Raw genomic sequence first — 20,997 nt, 5'->3', positions numbered from 1 at the left:
GGTGTCCTGCACAAATCTGATGACAGAGTGCATGCTTACATTCACACTATTTTCTAAAATAAAGTTATGACAATGGAACTCTCTAACAAGTACTTGAAATATCCTACTACTTTTCAATTCGTATTATATTTGGCTTTCAAAAAACACCAGGTGAATGTTAGGGAGGTTGGGAAACAATAAATAAAATCTTTGTGACGTGGCCCAGAGCTGCAATCCATCTCCACCATCTCCCTGCATCCCCTTCTCTCTGTTTCTCTCTGTTTTCATATCTCACTGTCCAACCCTCTTCGTCCTACATCTCCCTCCTCTCTGTCTAACTCTATCTTGCTTGAGAGCTAGCATATGTCTCCAATCATTTCCTCCCGGCCCCCACCCCATCGCCTTCTCCTTCCTCACAGATTTCCTCTCTTCCTCTGTGTCTCTACCCCCAGTTACTCCTTCATCTCTCCCAGTTTGACTCGAGCCATGACTGGTGCAGTTATCAATCACCAAAGCCAAGCCTTGTCAGGGACGACTGAACCCAGAGGCGCTCCTCTCCCCTCATTCCCTCTCTCTTTTATCTGTCTCGGTCTCCTTCCTTTAACAAATTTGTTCCAGTTAATAAGCCCTCCCAAATGACCCCCTCTTCCTAATTAAGCACAGGCAGCATGTAGGGAAATATGATACTTAATTAATGATGAGATAAACTCTCTCCCAAGGCCCTGTCAGAAAACCATGACACCATGTTTGGCGGTTTGAAATCAAATTAACACGCCAAAAGACAGAGAAGAGAAACTGATGGGTGATTTTGCTCTTCCCCGTCTAATTCTTCATCTGACAGAGGAACATCTGTAAATCTGGAATTGGATTTCGAAACCAATCACTTAACTTGTAACTGGCTTATGTTGTCAACAGAGTCATGCAATCATGTGACACGTGACAGCAAAGCCCAGCTCAATTCAATAAGAGCAATGTTGCTGCGTGACCTCCGATTGCTCTGCTGTTTTCATTTATGAGGTGATCGTCTGTAATCTTTGGCTTGATCAGGTGGGAGTAGTGACATGATCGGACAAAGTATCAATCTGATAATGGCTCAAGCCAACAGATGCGGGGTAAAAGTGTTCAATTTAAACCCTCTGATGCAGTGTCTCAGACACCTCGTGACAAAATGACTGGCATGTACGTATTTTATTAGGTTGACCTGGTTTAATGCGTTTTACAAAGTTTGCTCTAAATTTGACCCACAGGAGTACAACGCCTCCATCTGGGCTAAACTATAAACTAGGTTTTGGTTGCTGGCACAACAAAAAGTCATGAAAGAATTAGTTAGATTTGTCAAAAATGTTGTGTAGTCTGTTCGCAGCATAAAGGTCTAACCTATTATAAACCCACTCACAAATCTCTACAGAGGTCCAATGGCCCGGGTAGATTCGCTCAACGTTAGTAAATGGATACAGCTTTCTGTTTATGTTTTGTGTTCATTTGTCTAGTTTACAGATACAGACAAAACATACAGGTACCACTGGAAACCATTGGGGGCAGTGTAAGCAATGGTTCAAGTGAGACAACCATAGGACACGAGAAAGAAAATTTCAACAATGGCATAACTTTTTGAAGAGAGTTGGTGAATTGGACCACCACCGTTTACAACGCCGTCGTTAGGTTTGTTGTTCTGGACACTGCACTGCCCTCTAGTGGATGTATTGCTTAACAACCACGCCAACATAAAGGACTCATGGAAGTGGGCAGTGACAGTTACATTCTTTGAAATGGACGCATCTCTTCTCGTACCCAAGTCCAGCAAGGATAAGCGGTGAGATAGAAGGAAACATGGATTGATGTTCAACTGAGCTTTAAGAAAGACCTACATGTATAAATTTCCGAAATTATGAAACTAGACGCTGGGATTGATAAAGAAGCCGCCTCGTGGAGAGCAGAATGGAGACTGTGCTCAGGCAAGTTTCAAGGAAAACTAGCATGCGTGAGAGAAACAGGCCTCAGTTGCATTAGTGCGAGTAACACTAAACAGATCACTGGATGTAAACGCAGCGCTGTGCGAGTAGCATAGTTTATGGTTTGGCATATTTTACAGATTGTCATTTGTGATCATGATGTGGACAGAAAAGAAACAGTCCAGCACATCTCCACATGTGTGAGCTGCCCTCAACAACCCGTTGTGATGCCGACACAGATATAAACAGACATGCAGTCATACGGAACCATCACTGGCTTTTTAAGTGCTGCGATGCTTAATATGCAAACGATTCAGATATTCAAATTAGTTACAACAAAGACCTCATATCAATCAGAAGTAGCTTCTATACCAATGCCCACAAAGACTGTTAAAAAAGACACTCAGTGACAATAATGTATTCTCTCTTATCTCATTGCACTTTATGATTTCTGTGTTTACACCAAATTTCTTTTTTCCCCCCCCCCCATCGTGTTCAACATCCTATTCTTTTATTATGGTTTAACGAGCGTTAATTAATGGCTGACAAAGGGGATCACATTTAATAATGCATGGATAATATTTTGTCCGAAACATATGGTGCACTTTATTAATATTCAGCCTCAATTTCTGTCTGACGGCCACTTTCAGAAATGGGCAGGTCAGATGAGAGCAGATACGAGGGAAAGTTACGAGTGATTTGTTTGCAGTGCACGACCGATATTTAAATACTAATCTATGAGGAAGAAGAGGAAAAGTGTAAAAACGGATTTCTGCTGTTCTTGATTGATTGATTGCAACTATATGGACGTTGGCTTTGCATGGTCATTAATTTAGTGGTAGCAGGTTGCATGGCTGTATACCACAGTGAATTTTCTATATTACCACTGGAGGTCACTACATAAAGGGCCTTTAAATAAGCGATTATCCTGCCAATCAAGTCAAAATAAAATAATTTTAAAACAGAAAATGACTGCAAATAACTTTCCAGAGGCCTGAGCGTGAATGTTTGTCTCCATGCAAAGTGGAAAAGGAGGCCGTCATGGGATTTGAGGCTGTCCTATGAGATCTATGGTAAAATCTGGAAAATGTCACTCAAATTATGTTCCTGAATCTAAAAAAAAACTTGCAATACATTCATAAATATGATTCCCAAGCAGGAGGCTTTGTCAGAATATATTTCAGACGTGCAAGCTTCATGTGTTTTTAACTGCGAGTACATTACAGTACTTCCTGGTTAGTTTGTCCCCTGTTCTTGAAGCCAGTCCACGTGATGTCACTTTTCTGACATCCCAGTTATTCTGAAGACACTTTAGCTGTAAACTATAAAAAAAAAAAAAAAGTTGGGCCCTGCGATCGTGTTGCCAGTTGAGCTCCTCACTGTGGAAATGTGTCTCGACAATGACAAGTACATTTTGGCTCTTGTTCCCCCTCATCTTCAAATTAAATTTACACTGACTACTTTGATACGAACAGAGTGAGTCTTTGCATCCCTGTGGACCACGAGGAAAATAAATAAACCAAAACTATCACATCCGCAAACAACCAACAACAAATCTGACATATTTACCATAACAGCCGTTCTGAACTTTGGTCTAAATGAAACACATCCATAAAGTAAGTGTTTGTTCTGCACCGTGCTTTGAAGTTGGATTTGTTTTTGCTCTTTAATGATTTCTTTCTTCTGATGATGATGGAAGCCGTGCTGACACCTTCTTTTGCTTCATCAAGTTCTGCTGCACAATTACATGAATTTACTTTCAATAAATTACCATCTTTGCATACATCAGTCAAATCATCCAGCTGAGGCATTCGCAAACAATATGCATTATTAATTTCATTGTCAGTGTTTATTTGGTTAACTTGTAACCGACTTGGACAGCCCATTGCCTTGATGATGCATTTAAAAGCATCAGGGTCGGCTTTTTAAAAGGAAATCAGGGGATGACATGCTTCCACACACCACTTTGCTCCCTGCTGAGGCCACGGAGGGAAAAACACTGAACTTCAGTCAAGGACCAATCAAAAACTCAAAAGATGCATTGCGAGCCGACGACGTCAAATCAACAGAATCATGGAGATCATCCGCAGCACTGAGATTCTCAGTGAGTGGTTGTTAGCGCTGATTGAGTGCATTTCAATTGAGCGAGTTTTCCCCATCTCCAATAGTTGCATGGATGAATATATAGTATTTATACAAGAGGAAAAAACAAACTGCAAACAAAGAAGTGCTGTTGGAAATGATCTCCCCTTACGCACAGAGAGAGAGACAATCACGTCAATCGTCAACAGCCAAATTCAAGTGCTAAACTTAATCTATTATCAGTGTATGGAAGTTGTTTTATATTTTCTGTTTCGGACAAAACTCACTGTGAAAGGTCAGTGGGAAGTTGAGATGGAGAAACTTAAGAAAAAAAAAGAACGATGCATCTCAAATAGACATGTCTGCTAATGGCAGGAAAAACACAGCAAGTGAAGACAAATCAGAGCAAAGAAGCACCTTCTCAAAGTGCCATGTTGCAGCCATCCATTTAGCCCCGAGGGCACCTGGAGGCTGCCGCAATGGCAGCTCTCATCTGCCATCAAACTATCATCCCAGATGACAGCTCTTAGGTACACTCCCAGCTAAATTCCAAACTCTCACACTGACTCGCGCTGAACAAATAAAAAATAAAAAGGAGAGGAAAGGGGGAGGGATGCAGCATCTTACAAATGTTTTAGATCATAACACTTCACGGTGGTTCTTAATAAATGAGGGACAAGCTGATGTAAGATTGCATATACTGTATAAGAAGAGATGTATTGTGTGGAAACCTGTGACAATAAACCTTGATAATCACTACAAGGGGAGAGAACAGTCCCTTTATGAAACCACCTTCAAATTCAAAAGATCCAGATTTTGTATCTGTATTTCTGAACCAAATTGCACACACTCGTACATAACCGTCCCCTAAACATGCCTCATTTAAAAAAAAAAATCCAGATTCATGAATTACTCAATGAAAGTGGCAAAAAATATTGCTGGATCCACCCTAAAATTTAATGGGTTCTTTCTTGGCCCATGTCGCATCCTTAGAAAGTTCCAACTGTAAAATAAACAGCTTGATCCACATTAGACTTATTGTATTAAAGGAAATGTGTATAAATAGGGACACATTTTTATATATAAACACATTCTTTAAGGGAGAAGAAAAAAACAAGATAATTTTGTACGTTCTTAGCTAATGTACGATACTGTCTTCAGATGTAAGGTCACAAGTGGCACCTTATGACGGCATGTCTGATGAATTACTATTGTTTACCAAAAACTAGGACCAGAGAACTGTGCGAATACAGAAAACCGGGGAGAAAATAACTCACATTGTCACATTAAATTAAATACATTTAGGCTGAGTCATTCTTAAACTCAATGGCTTCTTCCTCATCTTTCCAGAGTCATGTTTTATGCCATGGCATCAAAGCAGGATCCTCGAGCGGATGAGTGTCTGGCGCCAGGAGAGATGCATCGAGAGGGCTGGGACTCTGGGATTCCTGCTTTATCTGTCAGGCCTAATGATGGCATCCACCTGCTGTTTTATGGTCACAGCTGGAGCAGTGCAGCTCCCATTTGGCCCAAAGCACACAATCTCTTTTTTCCCTTTCACCATCTCTCTTTGCCTCGTTCCTTGTCCTCGTCCTCTTTCTTCTATCGTTCGCTCTTATCTTTCGTCCGCACCTTTGTCTTAGTCGCTCACCAACCTGTTCCCAGCACCTTCCCCTTCCTTATTTCCATCTTTATCCACCTCCCTATTCAACACCCTTCTTCACTTCCCCCTCTTGTCTTTGTGGCTCATTGCCCTGATGTTCTTTTTATGGTCAACAGCCACGAGCTCCTCATCTGAGCTAGTCTGGCCTCATGTGTTTCCAGAGCGGATGAGTAGATGTGGGGGTGAAGGCCCACGAGGTGCCCGTACAGCCAAACACCAGAACAATATGTCACACAGCTGCCTGATGACCTTGACCATTCAACCTTGCAGTGCTCTGACTGTGCATCTCCGTCCTGAGGGGAGCTGCAGCATGAAGGCAATACATCTCTTTCATACGGAAATATTCCTACTTTGTTATCGCATGATTCCTCTATATACGGCAAACAATACCGTCTGCCGTTGGCATCTCGGGTCATTTTAGCCATTTTCTGTTCTGCCCTCGTCTCCTGTATAAACATTTACCGACAGTAATATCATAATATATTCTTGAAAATTGTAATAATATTTTATATGTGTGTAAAAAGCTAATACGAGAGAAATGACAAACGGCAGGATGCAATGTGACAACATAACCAGACCACAATGCTGAGGGGGTCAAAAACTAAGTAGAATTCAATAAATAAACAAATACAAGAAAATGTCACGTAAAAACATGATCACATTTATATTTTTTATATCACCAGAAACATCCCAAATGGACCACGAAATAAGACAAAGAGTGCTAATTAATATTAATAACAGTATTATAATATTATTAATGATTTGCAGACCATTTAATCTTACTGGTAGTTTTGTGTTAGCAGCTCTGACTCTAGGACAGTGACCGTGGGACAGACTTGTCCCAAACGGAAACTGACAAATCTGCGAGTTTGACAACTCACTTGAAAATTATGAATAAAAGCTGGGCTGTGGAGCAACTGCTAAAATCTCAGTTTTTCTATCATGACTGAAGTTATTGTGACCTGAATATAATCATAAAACACAGAGAGAAAGGCATCTCCACCCACACAGAGTAATTTATTTATATATTTTAAGTTAGATTAACAGTACAAATCATTGACATTTCACATGAATAAACGTATTTACTTAATCTACATTTTACATAATTCATCAAAACCAGTTTGAGGCTTTGTGTCATGATGCGTTATCGCACTGCAAGAAGCTACGAGTTGGTCAACTGGACATGGTCAGTAATGATACTCAAAGGCTGTGGCATTCACACCATGATTGGTTGAAATGAGGAGGCCCAAAGTGTGGCAGGAACCCCCCCGCCGCCCCCATCCCGGTTTGTTGACACAAGGCAGGTTTGGTCCGTGGATTCATGGTGTTGATAATAAATTTTGATCCCAACATCTGCAGCCTCAGCAGAGATCCAGATTCATCAGACCAGGACACGTCTCTCCTTGTTCTGGTGAGGATGTGTCCACTGAAGTAAGATTTGTGTTCTTGGCTTTTCAGGAGAGGAACCTGAAGTGGTCTCCTGCATTCTGAGATGCTTGTCTGCTCGAGTGCTTATCTGAATTACTGTCGTCTCTCCGTCAGCTCTGACCGATCTAGTCCTTCTCCTCCAACGTCTCATCAACACAGCTTTCCGTTCGCAGGAGGGCCGCTCACTTGTGTTTCGCGCCATTTTCAGTAAACTCGAGAATTATGCGTGAAAATCCCAGGATATCAACAGTTTCAGAAATACTCAAAAATGATGTTTGATGTGAACATTAACTAAATCTCCCGACCTGTATTTATAGCACGTTTTACTTTGCCAGGATGCAACATTGCACCAAACCTTGTTAAAACTGGATGAGGCGTCATTTTAAAATTTAACACAACATCTTTTAACTGGTGTTGTATTTATGACATGTTTCCAACCACAGACTTACCGGGACAACACAGGTAAAATTGAGTGACGGAGCATCTCCTCCTCAAGGAGCTGCTGCCTCTACTTTGACTGATAACCTCATTTCTGAGCTGAGCGTTTCAAAGTGTTGCTGGGCACCTTCATCCCCGACGACGGGCCCGTGGAGGATACCCTCAAGATCTACCGACAGCAAAAACACAAGGGTTGTGCTCAAAGATCACTGAGCAGCGAGGCGTCTCGCGAAAATCTTTCAGTCAAATTTCCAAATAACAAGCCTCACCTTGCCTCGCCTCCCTCTTAATACCCCATCATGATCATCGCTTTCGTCTCAATCAAGAAAACCTCAACTGACCAGATTTCAGACAGGCGATCTCCGAGGAACCTCACAGCAGGTGCTTCCTAGACAACTTCTGACTGACTTGACTGAGGGAGATTGGAGTTGGGACTAAAAATAGGAGCAACAAATCATCTCTGGGAGACAAGCTGAAATTACTCAACAGCAGAAGGGGAAAAAATCATGATCGCAGCTCAGGCCTGTCAACAACCCGAGACGTCCTCAGAGAGAGGCACCGGCTTGACAACATGTCAATATCACTTTGAGTGCTTCTCTGTGAACACAGCTCTTTGGGAAATCTCATTTACTTCAACAGCTTTACACACACAAAAAAAAGACAGTGAACATTTGACGAATGCAGGAGGAAGAAAAAAAAAAGTGAGCAGTTGATCTTTGAGACCGCAGGAAGACAATTTAAAAAAAAAATCTTCTTTGTTGATCACTGTCAATGCGTTTACTGGACCAGACGGTGTTGTCTAACTTTCGGCAGCTAACACCCGTCTGTCTGAGATCTTACGTTCGCAGGAAAAGAAACCGCTCGCCTTGAGTTTAGCCCCCAGTTCGCCTGTCTCTTAAATCTGTCACTCACACGCCTCTCAGAAGCCGACAGGATGATTGAATACAAGCCCATATTAACAGTGACAACTTCAGCTACAGTTAAGCAGACCTGAGCAAACACAGCATTGTGCTTGGCAGGCTCAAAGTACAGCAGCTCTCCGTCACTCAACTGACAAACGCAGAAAAAGGACAGAATCGAAGGCAGACGTGGCTCGGGTTAATTACATTAATGGAACACGCCTCAGATAATGGAGGCTTTAGATATCTACGTTGTGGTATCTCTGACGTACTCTACGAGCACACAGTGGGCAAGGAGCTGTTTATATGTTGAGGAACTGCACATTAGTGAATATGCATATTGGAGCATGTCTCGCAATTTCCATATTTAGCTCCGCACCCTAAGGTGGTTCTGCGAGTCTCCACGGGCGACAGCCACTCTTGAGTGTGATTTGTCCCAGGGGCCGTTACACATGCTGAATAAACATGAGCCTAATCCTCCTTCCGCTACACTTGTAAGGGGTCAGAGGTCGTATTTACCAGAACAGCAAAGCCACTAACAATCAAACCCTGTTTTGAGGATAACCCATCTACCTACACTACCTACTACAAATAACACAATTCAGTTTCTTCTGCATGTGCATGTCACGATTGCATCTGCTCTAAATCCTAAATACCCCAAATCTGGTATCAACTGTGATATTATGTGCTTTTCCATTTAGCATGGTGCAACTTCAAACCACAACACAGAGTAATTGGACCAATAATTGCTTTAATCTTTGAGTGTTCTTGTCAAAATGCATATCAAACATTTTCTATCAAAGATAATATTCCTTCAGGGCTCTAGATAATCATTTGTTCCTCTGATGCGTTTTTTTTTTTTTTGTTCATCTTCTGGGTGCAATTAACAAAATTGGGAAAAAAATAAATACTGGCCACTTCACACTCTCCTGGAGGATTTTGGGGGAGTTGGAGCAATAAGTGATGAAAATAGCCGCCTCAGATTTGTCAGGTTTCCCGTGTAGCCTCCAGTGCCGCTCTGAGTGGTGAACCAACATCTCCTCAGTTTGCTCATCTCTCTTTTCACATTGAGTTGGTTTGTGTCATTGATTTCTGAAACTTATGTGAACTGTGACTTAGATTTTGGAGCTTTGTTAAAGACAACGGCCTATTCAAGAGCACAAATACTTTCAATTCAGTGGAAAATGCTCAAAGTGATCATTCAGATTTCCACCCATACAGTTGTATATTATGTGAATATAAGTAATTTACAGATTGAAAGATAAAATGAACTGGTCTTAATCTGGCAATGCATGTTTTTCCTATGATAGCCATTCTTGTCATTTTAGAAGTGCTTTAGAATTCAGGGAGCTGTAAGGTACCATTGGCTGATAGAAGAGATATGTTGGTGTTGATATTTAAATAGTGTTTATTGTAAATTATGGTTTGTTAAATAAAGATGTACACCATTTCTCCCTTGCACAAAAACTTTGTCATCTTTGACAAATCACTGCCGGGCAGGTGTGGATCCTAAAATACCAATGTGTAAGGCAAAAGACCCTGATGACAGCAAACAAATTCAAATCAGCATTTATTTGACCTAAAAACCACAAAATGGAAGCAGCTACATCAGAATATCTAGATATGCGACACAGAATTGCTCATCTGCCCGAGGGGCTGACAGAGGGATTTTTCACGTCTGCACAGAATAGTGCACAATCTGATGAGTGCTGGGTTTAGAAAAACACTGTTCAAGTTAGAATTCGGGGTTAAATAAGAAACAGAAAAGTTAAAACTCATTCATGGTCGACAATTTAACATTAGTAAGGACCATGAACTGTTTAAATGCATCATATCCATAATGTACCTGCTCTTTCTGTATCATAGTAATCTAACAGTTCATGTAGTCCTTTTATAAGAATAAATTGTGTTTCTCTTACTTTTTCCTTGAGAACATGTTTTCAGTTTAGGATCTTATAGTGATATGGTCAATGGGGCCTGTCCCAATTCATATGCCTGAGATGAAAATAGACTCCTAACCTTTAGCAAAAGGTCCCATGAATAAACTATACAATAAAAATCCATCACTTACATCACCTAAAATATTAATTTACCAGAGTGCCCATTAGGAGGCTTTTCCTACAGACAGGTGTTGTTCGGGATAGGCCTCAAACTTTTCACATTTCCTTTCTGCCACTGACCCAAAAACAGACAGTGGAGATGTGTCTATTTTCAGATGCAGGATGATTCTCTCAGGAAAGATCAAGTCTCCATGTAGAAGAGTCAATTGTCCAATTTTCCACATCATGATCGCTTGTAACAATTTTGGCAGAACAAGCTGCACGTTCAAGTTTTCACTGTGTGTGCATGACTGTTTTTTTTTCACAGCAACTTACACGAATGAAAGTAAGAGAGGAAAAACGATGCTGATGATTATGTTCGCGCTAGCTTCTCCAACAGCTACGCTCAGCACATTCCCACACACACAGAGGCGAGAGGACATGGTTGAGACACTGAACCATGTGAAGGAATGTTTTACTTGAGTTGACGATAACTGTAAAAAAGAGGTAAAAGTAGGAAAGCAAGATTTCCAACTGGTTCATCTACAATCATTGTTGAACAAAACGTTCGTATAGAAACTATATTTAGTCATATTTACAATATAAACCAATGCCCTGTCCCAATTCATCTCATAGCCCACTTGGCCCTACCCCTTCGTTTGATGCGTGGCCATCAAGGGGTCGTCCCATTTCTCTATGTGATGTAGGGGTAGTGGCCATCTATCCCTTCAACTGTAGTGTATTCAGGTCCCCCTAAAAACAAATGGGTAGACGGAAATTCCTGAATTCTTTACAAATGGACGAAGTCAATCAAACTGGTGACTTCTGCTGGTAAAATGCTCATGAATGGAAGTACGATATCTTGCAAAATAACCATGAACATTTTTTAAATCCATCGTAGTATTTAAGTTTAAACCAGTAGCTGGACAGGACTGACGTTACATTGAAATAACCGATGTAAACACACTGACTGACAGTGTATTGATCAATCTGGCAGACGTGTCACTGTTATAATGTTGGTTGATAACGGTTGTTAGTTGACGTTGTTTGTCACTGTAATAATGTTGTTTGGCTGCTGATGACGCAGCGAGTTGTGTCCCAATTCCTCGGGGAAGATTTTCAATCCCTCTCCCTTGTGGCTCCGTTTGGAGGGGGACACTCCCAGGGAAGGGCACTTCATATCAAGGGGTAGGGCCAAGGGAGGGGAATTGGGACAGGGCCCAATTCTAATCCTCTTCTGAATATTATAATCGTATAATTAGAACAGATCAAGATGTATCCATAATTTAGACCCACATTGTAGGCATCTGTATCTGAATAAAATCATATCATGAGGTGTCTGAAGATTCACATCATTACGCTGTGCCTTCACGAATCACCTGCTTTAACACAGCTTTGTCGTGTACTCTGCTTTGGGTCCATATTTAAAAAACTCATTGGAAAACACCCTTTGTCAGAGTAGAAGCACAAAGGCTTGTTTATTTCTTAAAAAAAAAAAAATACAAATCATTTATTCCATAAAACCATTTTTCCAGACATGACATGATTCCCTGTTGCGCTTTTTTTTGTCTAATTGTGAAACATAGAGCCCAAGTGGTAAGCAACCCTCTTTTAAATGTCATTTTTTATTGCAAAACTACCTCCTTCTTCCTCTCACCAATTAGGGAATAAAAAGAGAATTTGTCTTCAGACTTTCTCTCAGTATGTGCTCCATCTCGCTACTAAATCATTCAACAGCACCGTGCTTCTCATTAGCCCGCTTAGCAAAACTTCCTCAAAAATCAAATAAATCAGCGCCGGGGAATAGAAATTAAAGTCCTGCCTGCAAGCTCTTGGGAAGAATTTTTTTTTTTCTCTCTGCTCTTCCTTTCAAAAAGACCAGTACTTAAGATTTAGAGCACTGCAGTCTTGAAGGCTGGCTTAGCTTCACCCTTGGGTTCTGGTACAATGAAGTGAAACCTGAGTCGGTGCAATATGAGTGGGTCTGGTGTCGGCTATTAAAGCTGAGTACAGGCACTGAGACAAAGGCGTTATCAGGGGCGGGGGGGGCAATATGCAGTGTGTCCTGATGCACGTTCATGGAAGGTCTAACACGCTGACCATGAACCTGATCCTTCCCCTGTTTGTTCTTCTGTGTAGGTGCGTTTGTATCCAGCAGGGGAAACCTGAGTGGAAAGGTTGCAAAAGAGTTTTTACACTTGGAAGTGGTGCAGAATAAAAGCAATGAAAATAGATCCAGTGAATAAATGACGCACAGAAGTGACATGATTTAAGATGTCACTTCCATTCCAGGAGACACGGACATGGCGACAGATGTAAACATAAGGCAAGTATGAACCAACCAGCTTTTCAATCATCTCAATAGAATTAATGGTTTTCCTCCATATGAGGTGTAATTAGCGCTCTATAAATTACGCCATCTCGTAATCTTCTTCTTCTGCAGTGGAAAAGTGGCACCTACTGATAATTTCAATAAATCAACTCCGAATACTTGCATAACAGTGGAAGGAAATAAGCGTAAATTCACATTTTTCCGTCAAGGTGTTTCATTCTAACCTTGTCTTCTAGAAATGATGTTTTCTATTATTCTCCTATAAACGTTGGAGACATTGGCAGGATTATATTTTGAATGAATGATGTGCAACATTAATCAAGAGCAACGAGGAAGTGGTTGGGGAGGATGGGGGGGGGGCACACAAACCGTTACACCATTGGAGTTTACATGCAAACTTCCATCTGTGGTTAGGGTTAATGCAACAAAAGCTTTTTAGTTAAGGTTACAAAAGACATTTAAAACACTGCATCTGTTCACTTACCAATAATATCACTATTTATAAAATTAAATATGATACTATGGAGGAATTCATGCACTCCTGGGTGTGGAAGTTACAATATGCAGTGATCAACATAGTGGGATCAAGTCAACCGCACGGTTTTGTACAGTTCTGTTTGTTTTATCAGGAGCTGAAATATGTGCATTACTTCTAAATTATGAAAAGCTTCCCAGTGTGAAGCCAGTCAATAAATTCAGGAACAAAAAAAAACCTGCTACAACATCAGCACCAACAAAGACGGAGAGATCGAAGAGTGATGCTGCATCGGTGTGTCTAACTCCAACTCAAACGCTCATACTCCATCATCAGAGTTTCAAAAAGGCAGAAACAATCCTGTTGAGATTTCCTTGGTTTCAGTTCATGATCACTTGATTTACCATCATTTAATTTATTTATTATTTCGCCCTCCGTACCCTCCCGCCTCCCAGTGCGGCCATCTTTTAAATGCAAGCCAACATCTGACGTTGTTTGGGCTCAGTTTGTTTATGGAGGGTGATGGCTGGCCGCTGAGATGCAGCACTCACTTGGGACCAGACCAGTCAAATCTCGTCAGGCCCTCGATGACTAGATGAAACAGCCGTTCAAGGCCCATCCGCACAGGTTTGCGTTCAAAAGACAGCATGGCATGAGGCCTGGGAGATGCAGCCGCCCATGGGTCCATTTATAAAAAAAAAAAAGAAAATGAATAAAAAAGAGAGAGGGTGTAAAAAAATTAAAATAAAAAAAGAGCTGTGAGGAATGGCAAAAGAAATATATGATTTATTTAGCGTGTTTACTTTTTCTTGGAGAGCAGATTAATTTTTTAAACAAAAAATTGATATGAAATCTCCAACGTGTGAACCTCACATTCCTGCAGAATTTGACTCCACTGATCACCTGTTAAAGAGGCAGACTTCGACTTCTTTCACCTTCAGGATGAATTCCAGTTGTTTTTCATCTGGTTTTTCTCTATTTAGTAAACCGTCTTCAGCGACCATCAAGGGTCAGAGTTAATGGTGGACTTTCAAGGTGATAACTGAAGCTTGCTCTGATTATTATGAGGGGAATTTCTCACAATCGTATTTACTTAAGCTTCAGAATATGACTGCAAAAGTATAATAACCGCTATGATTTGACCAATTTGACATCTAGGATTTAATCAATCACTGTCATCATACACGAGCTGCGTGTGTTTGTTCTTTGATATCAAATAAAGAGTGAATCCAACTTCTAAACAAGTTATGCCTGAAAGAATAGAATAATCTGATAGAGATTTTAAAAGTGCAAATCATGTTCGCCATGATTTCAACTCGTATGTCTTTACACGTCAGAAACAAATAATAAATAACTCAAAATTATGTGAAAATCGTTTAAGGGGCAAGAGAAGCATATAATATCCAGACTGAATTTCATATATTCATATAGTAATGTTAAGTTTACCACTATGTAATAAATGTCAGATACAGTCATTTAGAAACTAGCCAAGTCTCATGTGGTGACTTTTCCTCCACGATGAGGATCAGATTAATGGACTTGACTAAAATATCTACAACTCAACAGCTATTGTTTGGATTGTCGTGAAAAGTGGTTAACATATTTTCATGCTGAATGTTATCCTACCATTCATGACAAACACAGCTCACTCTCTCTGTACAAGTTAACCCACAGTATTCTTCTGCAAACTTGAGATTGCTATTTGCTTGAGACGCGTGTGTGCATGAAGCTTCCAGAGTAAATCTGTCTCGTGATGAAATCTAAGATTAAAAATTCATGCACCACTGGCTCTCCATTAAAACATTGTGTAATTAACACCTATTCAGCGCATTCAACTTCCTGATCGTCTTTCTCATCACAACTGACTGCCCTTTTTTTTAATTCTTATTAAATCACAGCCTCTCTAACACCATCCGAAGCAGCCCATTTAAATTGCAGAGCACTAGCAGAGGTTTCTCAGGAGGACACCGGAATAACGGTAAGTGTCCGCCATTAAGTGAGTTAATAAATATATATAAAAAAAACAAGCACTGATGCAAATGAGGGTTACGACAGGACTACTTTGAGGCGACTTTGTGATGCAGCAGCTATTCATCACTGTGGCTGGAGATGCACTCTTCACTGTCCTTAGCTTTATCTAATGAAGCCCCCGTATGCAAATGAGCCTGCCCTTTTCCCTTGATTTTTCCTCCAAGTTTATAGCTGAATGTGGGAAAGTGGGCGTTGCACTGTGGCACAAATGTTGCAGCAAAGGCACACTAGATCCAAAGGATAATGTATGTATGGAGGACACGATATATATATCTATATTAAGAGTCACACTTAGTATTGCGTTTGGATTTATCTGCATGAATCTGGACACAACACACACACACACCTGGAGCAAGCACTGGGTTTGTTTTACAGAGCTTTCTGCAAAGTCCACATTCTAACAATGGCCTTTTATGTCACCTGAAGCAAAATGCAATACTCTAATAATTATAATCATGTAGAGGTGGTATACAAATGGATATATTGCAAATAAATGTTAAAGGTTCAGTGTGTAGAATTCAGTGACATGTAGTGGTGAAGCTGCATGTTGCAGCTGAACACCCCTCACCTCACCCTCCCCTCCCAAACATGAAGGAGAACCTGTGGTAGCCTTCAGTTGTCATAGAAACTCAAAAAGGTGTTTGGTTTGTCCAGTTTGGGCTACTGTGAAAAAACATGGCGGCCTCCGTAGAGAGGACCCCCCCTGATGTAAATATAAAGTATTTAAATATAAAGGACCCATTCTAGGGTAAAGAAAACTACAATTTTTATAATTTAGATGAGACACACTAGTGGAAACAACACTAGGATTATTTTATATTCAATATCTGCCAATAGATCCTTTTCACCTAATTCTTACACATTGAACCTTTAAAGTATTTTGTTAAAGTATTTGATCAAATATATAGTTATCAAATCAAATAGAGGCTTAGTTCGAGTAACAATCAGCATCAGACAAAACCAGACAACCAACATCCAGACGCACTGCCACGAAGCGGCAGCACAAAAACACTCACGTACGCCAAAGACTCACATTCTGTATGTTCTCACACACCGTTCTGTCTCTCAACAACTCGCACTCAGCACAGGGACGCATCAGCTCACACTCAACGCTCCGTTCTCTGTGCTTCTTAGACACATTTTACATCACACGAGTGCAGCTCTGTAAGATAAAACACGTCAATCAATACACACTACACCAAATACTTTCACCACAGAGTCCCTGTAGCATTGTTGTAGCGTATACTTGAGAAAATACATTTCCAGACAGGGTGCAGACTCACACACACACACACACATTGATTTACGCAGCTATCCTTATTAGGACTTTGCATTGACTTTCCTTCATTTTGGAAAGCCAAACCAAAACCCTTTCCCTAACCCTTAACCACTGATTCATGCCTAACCCTAACCTTAACCTACACACACCTTACCACTAACCTTAACCAGGACCTCAGAAAGGACATTTGCCTCATTAGGACCAGACTTTGGTCCCCATGAGGTCCACTGGCCGTGACAAGGTCAGAGTTCATACTGGAAAAGGTAGAGAAAACCAGTACACACACACTAGATAGGAAACACAGCTACATCTAAAAAAAGAAAATTATCCAACTGTGGTTTTCACATATTTGACATAATGACACATTACATGGTGTTAAAGTTGTGAGAGAGTGACAGAGAATGCATTTAACAATACATCAGCAGTAAAGGGGCCTTGGTATGTTGAGGTATTTGCACAGTACATGGTATTAAAATGTGTATTGTCATTTATGTGTTCATTTCTTATGAAATTTACTGCTTGCAGAATAAAATCTGATTCAAATAAAATATGAACATTTTAGATTCCATACGGATCAAAGGAAACACAGAAGCAAATCTGCACTGCTTAAAAGCTTTAGAGTACAACTACATCTGATGCTTTGATTCTGAGAGACTGTATAAACGGCGCCTTTTAAAAATAGATTTATGTGACACTTTGCACACAAGAAAAAACTCATTACTCAAACAAATATGCTCACATGAGGATGAAAAGGTCATTCTCAGATCAGGATCCTCTGCCGGCCTTGACAAAGCAGCACCACGGTGTCATCCAAGATTTCCACTTTGCTTGCATAAAGGCAACTGCGGGCTATGTAGGGACACACACACACACACACACACACACACACACACACACACACACACACACACACAGAGAGAGAGAGAGAGCATGTAGTTACACAAAGACTCACAATCATCTTAGCTTTCAGTTAGTGCAAACTCTGGTAGCCTTAAGGTATGGATTACATTTAGACAAGGAAAATACTGGAACAAGCTTAAATGCCATTTGCAAACAAATCCCAGTCACAACATTAGAGGAAAATGCAATAAAAACCAAAGTAACTGATATTGTAGGTGATGGATTGTGAAGCCTCCTGGCCAGGCTTCTGGGATGCGCTGTTAAAGTCATGCGGTTTGCTTTACTACAGTTGTAACTAGTACTGGATGATAATTAGATATTATTGCAGCATTGGGTTGTGATAATGTGATAAAATAAGGGTTTCGTCACATGTCTTGTAAACATCCTTATTCAGATTTCGTCTCGCTGCATTTTTGTGGCCTGTTCCAATTTTGACGTTTGAGTTCCGGCCTAAAAACAATAATAAACATATATTCTAATGAGGACTCTGTCAATGTCTTTATTCAAAAACTGCAAACCAGCCACTTATTTATAACAATACATTTCAAATTTAACTCTCAAGTGTTCTATTAGGTGTAAAAATGATGTTATACTGTTACTGTTTCAATAGTGTTAAACGTATCTTGCAATTTCTTGTTATTTATCTGAAATACACAGTATGGTATACGTTGATAACATGTCGCAGCTCTTGTTTTGTGCTATTAATTTCAGCCGTATTACCCAGCTATACTTGGCACTGACCTCCAGTAAACAGGCCCTCGTGAAATCTCGGAGAACTACTGTCTCAAAGTAAAGCGACTACAGAGATAATGACTTTTAAATGCTGGGGTCTGAGGAGGTTTGTGGCCTTATTATGGGCTCGCTTGGTGAAAACAGAAACCTTTGACTGCGAGATGCCCACAGATTGATGATGTGAGAGTAAATCAGCAGGAAAGATGGAGAAAAGTCCTTGAGAGACAAAAAAAACATTCTTCACGAAGCTTCTTGCAAAGTCAGCTACGGAGGAAAAAAAAAGAAAGAGGTAAATTAAATGTGCTGAGAGGAGGTGGAGGAGAAGCACTGGGCTGTGGAGTGTCTTCATAACATTATATGATTTTAGCTCAACAGAAGTGGCAAATAAGTCAAAGTGTGCGTAATGAAGAGGGAGCTGAACGGTCGGATAACATATTGCCAGACAGCAGCCATTAGCCAAAGAGCTGCAAAAGCACATCAGGGGAAAACTCAAAGAGATAGAGAGGCAACAAAGAAAGACAAGGGGGGAAGACAGAGTGAGGGTCGGCCGGCAGAGGAGTGAAAGGAGCGAGGGAGAGAGTGCGGAGTTGAGAGTGGAGACTGATTGCCGTTGATCTTCACAATAAGCGGGGCCGACAAGCTGCGAGCGCGCCTCTGCTCCGACACTAATTGCCCGTGAAAGGTGACCCGTGGTGAGGCGGAGGCGCTCAGCTCCGATCGTCCTCGCCGCGCGACATCCGCCCTGATCGCATGCGACACCAGACAGCCAAGCCGTCACACCGGCCACCAGCCCCACCAGCTCAACAGCCGGAACCCATCCGGAGAGGGAGGCGTACAGAGAGGGGCGAGGAGAGACCAGGAGTCAGGAGGGGGGAGGGGATGGGGGAGAGGGACTGAGAGGGTTTAAGCAGGACAGGAAGAAATGGACCGAGGTGGAGGGTTAGAGAAGAAGAGTGAGAGAGGAGAAAGAGAGGATGTGACAGGGAGGAAATGCAAAGTGAGGAGGAGACGTAGGAAGGAGACGCAGAGATGCACCAGCAGTGAAAAGGGAGGTGTAATGTTTGTAAAGCAGGATCCAAGAAAGTGAATGATAACAAAGAAGGATGAAAGTGATTGCTCTGTAGTTCTGCTGCAACTCACTAATTTGGAATATTTCAAAGAGATGGATGCTGTTGTCTTAGTGCGGAAAAAAGAGAGAGAGAGAGAGAGAGTGTGAGAGGGGGGGTGGTCAAATGCAAGATCTACTCAAATGGCTTTTTAACACAATTACAAGTGTGATGAAGTTCTGCTGAGTTTTGTCGTGAAATCTCTTTATGCTTCTCCTTCCAACGATTGAAAATAAGGAGCTGGTGGAGCAACCAATCATTATTTTCATTATTGATGCATCTGCCAATTATATTCTGGAATACATAATTGTACGAGCAGAGTGAAATTTTCCAGAGCTAAAGGTGACTCTCTCCAAATGTCAATTTCCTCTGTGACCGAGTCCAAAAACCAAAGAAATTCAATTAACAACGCCATGAAACAGCAGCAAAGAGAACGTCTGGTGCCTTTTGCATGAATAAATAAATGAATGAAACCGTTAATTATTAAATAATTACAGATTATTTTTCTGACGATTGTCTAATCAATTAATCCCCTTGTCGTTTCAGCTCTTTAAGGATAATTCATATCATTTCGTATACACAAATTAAAGACTGATACCTGTTTTCATGTCAGCACCTTAGATTTCCTACCCATAACACTTTAATCAGAAATGGTTCTAATTAAGTATAATGTGTGGCTCATATTTAATTTAACGGACAGAAACTAGAGTAAAAAATGAGGTTTTCATCCAGAGCAGAACAAGATCGCACAATAGAAAAGAAAGTATGGTAATTAAAAGATAAATAAAAATAATCAAATACATAAAACAATTAAGAATATGAACAAGAAAATGAAAGAAAGAGGAACACATCCGTAGCCTCATGATTTCTGAGGCTGCTGAGAGTAAGATCAGCAGTCAGGGAGGCGACAAGGCCGTGGACGTCCCAGCAGTCACCAGGATGGAGAAGTGCAAGATATAAAAAATAAAAAAACATAATGGTTACAGATGATCAGATGAAGAGGGGCATGAGATATAAGAGGGGGAAATAGAGAGGGCTATTCTGTGAGTACTGGGATAATAAAATGGCTGTCTGGAGTTTGGCCACAGATGACAGCTCTCCAATAAGCGGACGGGGTGTGAAGCTGCGGACCCTCCTCCTATTCAAAGCTCTTCTTGTTCTAACCAGGACACACAATCAAATGCTGCCCTGATTTCTGCTGCCACGGTTTCCAATGTCTGAATTCATTTGTTGTGGTTTCTGCTCTAAATGCACATGAATGCAATAAGAGTAACTGAACAAAAGGACGGATGGGAATAACTAATAGTTGTATGTGCAGCTTGAATGTATGATTCCTCTTTTTCTTTGCTAACTGTAAACACTTCATGAATGTGCTGTATTGTAAATGACTTCCTGCAACATCTGTCAACTAGTTGGAAACTTCCAGGAGCATTTTTTTTATCATCGATTTCCCCTGCTTCTCCCTGGATTTAAGAGGTTATGAGAGGATAAAAAAGAGAGACGAGCCTGGATCTTTTTACACAGTGGAGCCAGACAGCTGGAGCCCGGTGTGGGGGAAGGAGTGTGGGCAGGCTACAGACCATTTTCCCAGCACAGATACGGAGATATTGGAACGCGTGGCCATTAATAACAACTCACTTGTCATCTGCACAGTCATTGACC

This window comes from Hippoglossus hippoglossus, chromosome 11 (genome assembly GCF_009819705.1).
Source record: "Hippoglossus hippoglossus isolate fHipHip1 chromosome 11, fHipHip1.pri, whole genome shotgun sequence".
Taxonomy (NCBI): Eukaryota; Metazoa; Chordata; class Actinopteri; order Pleuronectiformes; family Pleuronectidae; genus Hippoglossus; species Hippoglossus hippoglossus.
The sequence above is the reverse complement of the archived record's forward strand: the minus strand, read 5'-3'. Positions refer to the sequence as shown.